Here is a 7848-nt window from a genome sequence, read left to right as displayed (position 1 = left end):
ACACACACACACACACACACACACACACACACGGCTACTGCTACAGCCATCAGCTCAGTTGAGGACTCTGTAAATCTACTTCCTGTGCTTAGGGGTCAAATCTGTCTACTGAGGGAGATTCATCCTCTGCTTCTCCAATGAGTGTGTGCGTCATTGCTTTGTTGTTTTGTCTCCTTTGAACTCCAGAGTCTTAGTGAAAGAGGAGATGAACATCTCTAGTAATTCCTTTTGTTAAAATAGAGGGTTGAACTCTAGAGTCTTAGTGAAGGACGAGATGAACATCTCTAGTAATTCCTTTTGTTATAATAGAGGGTTGAACTCCAGAGTCTTAGTGAAGGACTAGATGAACATCTCTAGTAATTCCTTTTGTTATAATGGAGGGTTGAACTCCAGAGTCTTAGTGAAGGACTAGATGATCATCTCTAGTAATTCCTATTGTTATAACGGAGGGTTGGACAGCTTTCACCCAGACAAAGGAAACAATAACAATCACATTCATTTTCTCCAGGCATTTCTGAGGCCACAAACTTTGAGAGAGCCTTTGGCCTCTCAGGAGAGGCTTGAACAGTGTGTGTTTGTGTGTGTTTGTGTGTGTTTGTGTGTGTTTGTGTGTCTTGTTTGTATGCAGATCACTACCCTCTATATATCTCTGCCAGTTTGGCCCAAGGGGAAGACAGGGAAGAGGAATATGGCTTACTGTGTGTATGGGATGCATAGATATTTTACTACACAAACAACCATCCAAAATCCCCCAACACCGCAGTTCACCAACTCTCAGTCTGACTATAGAATATATCTGACCATTACCACAGCAGTTCACCAGCCCTCTGTCTGACTATAGAATATATCTGACCATTACCACAGCAGTTCACCAGCCCTCTGTCTGACTATAGAATATATCTGACCATTACCACAGCAGTTCACCAGCCCTCTGACTATAGAATATATCTGACCATTACCACCGCAGTTCACCAGCCCTCTGACTATAGAATATATCTGACCATTACCACAGCAGTTCACCAGCCCCCAGTCTGACTATAGAATATATCTGACCATTACCACAGCAGTTCACCAGCCCTCAGCCTGACTATAGAATATATCTGACCATTACCACAGCAGTTCACCAGCCCTCTGACTATAGAATATATCTGACCATTACCACAGCAGGTCACCAGCCCTCAGTCTGACTATAGAATATATCTGACCATTACCACAGCAGTTCACCAGCCCTCTGACTATAGAATATATCTGACCATTACCACAGCAGTTCACCAGCCCTCTGACTATAGAATATATCTGACCATTACCACAGCAGTTCACCAGCCCTCTGACTATAGAATATATCTGACCATTACCACAGCAGTTCACCAGCCCTCTGACTATAGAATATATCTGACCATTACCACAGCAGTTCACCAGCCCTCTGACTATAGAATATATCTGACCATTACCACAGCAGGTCACCAGCCCTCTGACTATAGAATATATCTGACCATTACCACAGCAGTTCACCAGCCCTCAGCCTGACTATAGAATATATCTGACCATTACCACAGCAGTTCACCAGCCCTCAGTCTGACTATAGAATATATCTGACCATTACCACAGCAGTTCACCAGCCCTCTGACTATAGAATATATCTGACCATTACCACAGCAGTTCACCAGCCCTCAGCCTGACTATAGAATATATCTGACCATTACCACAGCAGTTCACCAGCCCTCTGACTATAGAATATATCTGACCATTACCACAGCAGTTCACCAGCCCTCTGACTATAGAATATATCTGACCATTACCACAGCAGTTCACCAGCCCCCAGCCTGACTATAGAATATATCTGACCATTACCACAGCAGGTCACCAGCCCTCTGACTATAGAATATATCTGACCATTACCACAGCAGGTCACCAGCCCTCTGACTATAGAATATATCTGACCATTACCACAGCAGTTCACCAGCCCTCTGACTATAGAATATATCTGACCATTACCACAGCAGTTCACCAGCCCTCAGTCTGACTATAGAATATATCTGACCATTACCACAGCAGTTCACCAGCCCTCTGACTATAGAATATATCTGACCATTACCACAGCAGTTCACCAGCCCTCTGACTATAGAATATATCTGACCATTACCACAGCAGGTCACCAGCCCTCTGACTATAGAATATATCTGACCATTACCACAGCAGGTCACCAGCCCTCAGTCTGACTATAGAATATATCTGACCATTACCACAGCAGGTCACCAGCCCTCTGACTATAGAATATATCTGACCATTACCACAGCAGGTCACCAGCCCTCAGTCTGACTATAGAATATATCTGACCATTACCACAGCAGTTCACCAGCCCTCAGTCTCACTATAGAATATATCTGACCATTACCACAGCAGTTCACCAGCCCTCTGACTATAGAATATATCTGACCATTACCACAGCAGGTCACCAGCCCTCTGTCTGACTATAGAATATATCTGACCATTACCACAGCAGGTCACCAGCCCTCTGACTATAGAATATATCTGACCATTACCACAGCAGGTCACCAGCCCTCAGTCTGACTATAGAATATATCTGACCATTACCACAGCAGTTCACCAGCCCTCAGTCTGACTATAGAATATATCTGACCATTACCACAGCAGGTCACCAGCCCTCTGACTATAGAATATATCTGACCATTACCACAGCAGTTCACCAGCCCTCAGCCTGACTATAGAATATATCTGACCATTACCACAGCAGTTCACCAGCCCTCTGACTATAGAATATATCTGACCATTACCACAGCAGGTCACCAGCCCTCTGACTATAGAATATATCTGACCATTACCACAGCAGTTCACCAGCCCTCTGACTATAGAATATATCTGACCATTACCACAGCAGGTCACCAGCCCTCTGACTATAGAATATATCTGACCATTACCACAGCAGGTCACCAGCCCTCTGACTATAGAATATATCTGACCATTACCACAGCAGTTCACCAGCCCTCAGTCTGACTATAGAATATATCTGACCATTACCACAGCAGTTCACCAGCCCTCTGACTATAGAATATATCTGACCATTACCACAGCAGTTCACCAGCCCTCAGCCTGACTATAGAATATATCTGACCATTACCACAGCAGGTCACCAGCCCTCAGTCTGACTATAGAATATATCTGACCATTACCACAGCAGGTCACCAGCCCTCTGACTATAGAATATATCTGACCATTACCACAGCAGTTCACCAGCCCTCAGTCTGACTATAGAATATATCTGACCATTACCACAGCAGTTCACCAGCCCTCTGACTATAGAATATATCTGACCATTACCACAGCAGGTCACCAGCCCTCAGTCTGACTATAGAATATATCTGACCATTACCACAGCAGGTCACCAGCCCTCAGCCTGACTATAGAATATATCTGACCATTACCACAGCAGTTCACCAGCCCTCAGTCTGACTATAGAATATATCTGACCATTACCACAGCAGTTCACCAGCCCTCTGACTATAGAATATATCTGACCATTACCACAGCAGTTCACCAGCCCTCTGACTATAGAATATATCTGACCATTACCACAGCAGGTCACCAGCCCTCTGACTATAGAATATATCTGACCATTACCACAGCAGGTCACCAGCCCTCAGTCTGACTATAGAATATATCTGACCATTACCACAGCAGGTCACCAGCCCTCTGACTATAGAATATATCTGACCATTACCACAGCAGTTCACCAGCCCTCTGACTATAGAATATATCTGACCATTACCACAGCAGTTCACCAGCCCTCAGTCTGACTATAGAATATATCTGACCATTACCACAGCAGGTCACCAGCCCTCAGTCTGACTATAGAATATATCTGACCATTACCACAGCAGGTCACCAGCCCTCAGTCTGACTATAGAATATATCTGACCATTACCACAGCAGTTCACCAGCCCTCTGACTATAGAATATATCTGACCATTACCACAGCAGTTCACCAGCCCTCAGTCTGACTATAGAATATATCTGACCATTACCACAGCAGGTCACCAGCCCTCAGTCTGACTATAGAATATATCTGACCATTACCACAGCAGTTCACCAGCCCTCTGACTATAGAATATATCTGACCATTACCACAGCAGTTCACCAGCCCTCTGACTATAGAATATATCTGACCATTACCACAGCAGGTCACCAGCCCTCTGACTATAGAATATATCTGACCATTACCACAGCAGGTCACCAGCCCTCTGACTATAGAATATATCTGACCATTACCACAGCAGTTCACCAGCCCTCAGTCTGACTATAGAATATATCTGACCATTACCACAGCAGTTCACCAGCCCTCTGACTATAGAATATATCTGACCATTACCACAGCAGGTCACCAGCCCTCAGCCTGACTATAGAATATATCTGACCATTACCACAGCAGTTCACCAGCCCTCAGTCTGACTATAGAATATATCTGACCATTACCACAGCAGTTCACCAGCCCTCTGACTATAGAATATATCTGACCATTACCACAGCAGTTCACCAGCCCTCAGTCTGACTATAGAATATATCTGACCATTACCACAGCAGTTCACCAGCCCTCTGACTATAGAATATATCTGACCATTACCACAGCAGGTCACCAGCCCTCTGACTATAGAATATATCTGACCATTACCACAGCAGTTCACCAGCCCTCTGACTATAGAATATATCTGACCATTACCACAGCAGGTCACCAGCCCTCTGACTATAGAATATATCTGACCATTACCACAGCAGGTCACCAGCCCTCAGTCTGACTATAGAATATATCTGACCATTACCACAGCAGTTCACCAGCCCTCAGTCTGACTATAGAATATATCTGACCATTACCACAGCAGGTCACCAGCCCTCTGACTATAGAATATATCTGACCATTACCACAGCAGGTCACCAGCCCTCAGTCTGACTATAGAATATATCTGACCATTACCACAGCAGTTCACCAGCCCTCAGTCTGACTATAGAATATATCTGACCATTACCACAGCAGGTCACCAGCCCTCTGACTATAGAATATATCTGACCATTACCACAGCAGGTCACCAGCCCTCAGTCTGACTATAGAATATATCTGACCATTACCACAGCAGTTCACCAGCCCTCAGTCTGACTATAGAATATATCTGACCATTACCACAGCAGGTCACCAGCCCTCTGACTATAGAATATATCTGACCATTACCACAGCAGTTCACCAGCCCTCAGTCTGACTATAGAATATATCTGACCATTACCACAGCAGGTCACCAGCCCTCTGACTATAGAATATATCTGACCATTACCACAGCAGTTCACCAGCCCTCAGTCTGACTATAGAATATATCTGACCATTACCACAGCAGTTCACCAGCCCTCTGACTATAGAATATATCTGACCATTACCACAGCAGTTCACCAGCCCTCTGACTATAGAATATATCTGACCATTACCACAGCAGTTCACCAGCCCTCAGCCTGACTATAGAATATATCTGACCATTACCACAGCAGTTCACCAGCCCTCAGCCTGACTATAGAATATATCTGACCATTACCACAGCAGTTCACCAGCCCTCAGTCTGACTATAGAATATATCTGACCATTACCACAGCAGGTCACCAGCCCTCTGACTATAGAATATATCTGACCATTACCACAGCAGGTCACCAGCCCTCTGACTATAGAATATATCTGACCATTACCACAGCAGGTCACCAGCCCTCTGACTATAGAATATATCTGACCATTACCACAGCAGTTCACCAGCCCTCAGTCTGACTATAGAATATATCTGACCATTACCACAGCAGTTCACCAGCCCTCTGACTATAGAATATATCTGACCATTACCACAGCAGGTCACCAGCCCTCAGTCTGACTATAGAATATATCTGACCATTACCACAGCAGTTCACCAGCCCTCTGACTATAGAATATATCTGACCATTACCACAGCAGGTCACCAGCCCTCAGTCTGACTATAGAATATATCTGACCATTACCACAGCAGTTCACCAGCCCTCTGACTATAGAATATATCTGACCATTACCACAGCAGTTCACCAGCCCTCAGCCTGACTATAGAATATATCTGACCATTACCACAGCAGTTCACCAGCCCTCAGCCTGACTATAGAATATATCTGACCATTACCACAGCAGGTCACCAGCCCTCTGACTATAGAATATATCTGACCATTACCACAGCAGTTCACCAGCCCTCTGACTATAGAATATATCTGACCATTACCACAGCAGTTCACCAGCCCTCAGTCTGACTATAGAATATATCTGACCATTACCACAGCAGTTCACCAGCCCTCAGTCTGACTATAGAATATATCTGACCATTACCACAGCAGGTCACCAGCCCTCTGACTATAGAATATATCTGACCATTACCACAGCAGTTCACCAGCCCTCAGCCTGACTATAGAATATATCTGACCATTACCACAGCAGTTCACCAGCCCTCAGTCTGACTATAGAATATATCTGACCATTACCACAGCAGGTCACCAGCCCTCTGACTATAGAATATATCTGACCATTACCACAGCAGGTCACCAGCCCTCAGTCTGACTATAGAATATATCTGACCATTACCACAGCAGGTCACCAGCCCTCAGCCTGACTATAGAATATATCTGACCATTACCACAGCAGTTCACCAGCCCTCTGACTATAGAATATATCTGACCATTACCACCGCAGTTCACCAGCCCTCTGACTATAGAATATATCTGACCATTACCACCGCAGTTCACCAGCCCTCTGACTATAGAATATATCTGACCATTACCACAGCAGGTCACCAGCCCTCAGTCTGACTATAGAATATATCTGACCATTACCACAGCAGTTCACCAGCCCTCTGACTATAGAATATATCTGACCATTACCACCGCAGTTCACCAGCCCTCTGACTATAGAATATATCTGACCATTACCACCGCAGTTCACCAGCCCTCTGACTATAGAATATATCTGACCATTACCACCGCAGTTCACCAGCCCTCTGACTATAGAATATATCTGACCATTACCACAGCAGTTCACCAGCCCTCAGTCTGACTATAGAATATATCTGACCATTACCACAGCAGTTCACCAGCCCTCAGTCTGACTATAGAATATATCTGACCATTACCACAGCAGTTCACCAGCCCTCAGTCTGACTATAGAATATATCTGACCATTACCACAGCAGTTCACCAGCCCTCAGTCTGACTATAGAATATATCTGACCATTACCACAGCAGGTCACCAGCCCTCAGTCTGACTATAGAATATATCTGACCATTACCACAGAAGGTCAACCAGCCCTCAGTCTGACTATAGAATATATCTGACCATTACCCACAGCAGTTCACCAGCCCTCTGACTATAGAATATATCTGACCATTACCACAGCAGTTCACCAGCCCTCAGTCTGACTATAGAATATATCTGACCATTACCACAGCAGGTCACCAGCCCTCAGTCTGACTATAGAATATATCTGACCATTACCACAGCAGTTCACCAGCCCTCTGACTATAGAATATATCTGACCATTACCACAGCAGGTCACCAGCCCTCTGACTATAGAATATATCTGACCATTACCACAGCAGTTCACCAGCCCTCAGTCTGACTATAGAATATATCTGACCATTACCACAGCAGGTCACCAGCCCTCAGTCTGACTATAGAATATATCTGACCATTACCACAGCAGTTCACCAGCCCTCAGCCTGACTATAGAATATATCTGACCATTACCACAGCAGTTCACCAGCCCTCAGCTGACTATAGAATATATCTGACCA

General features: G+C 44.8%; 1 long non-coding RNA gene across 3 annotated transcripts; it reads left to right on the top strand.

The window, feature by feature from the left end:
• The first annotated feature begins 2688 nt into the window (after window positions 1–2688).
• LOC311115182 lies at window positions 2689–5481 on the top strand. Of its 3 annotated transcripts, none has more exons than XR_014611199.1 (3): window positions 2689–3399; window positions 3600–4051; window positions 4200–5481. It is a non-coding gene; the product is annotated as an uncharacterized lncRNA (long non-coding RNA). The 3 variants fall into 3 exon arrangements; XR_014611200.1 differs by having other exon boundaries at window positions 3600–4895; window positions 4944–5481; XR_014611201.1 differs by having other exon boundaries at window positions 3600–5047; window positions 5096–5481.
• The last annotated feature ends 2367 nt before the right edge of the window (window positions 5482–7848 follow it).

The sequence above is a fragment of the Coregonus lavaretus genome (assembly GCF_964263955.1).
Source record: "Coregonus lavaretus genome assembly, contig: HAP1_SCAFFOLD_8732, whole genome shotgun sequence".
Taxonomy (NCBI): Eukaryota; Metazoa; Chordata; class Actinopteri; order Salmoniformes; family Salmonidae; genus Coregonus; species Coregonus lavaretus.
This window is presented reverse-complemented; position numbering and strand designations above follow the sequence as displayed.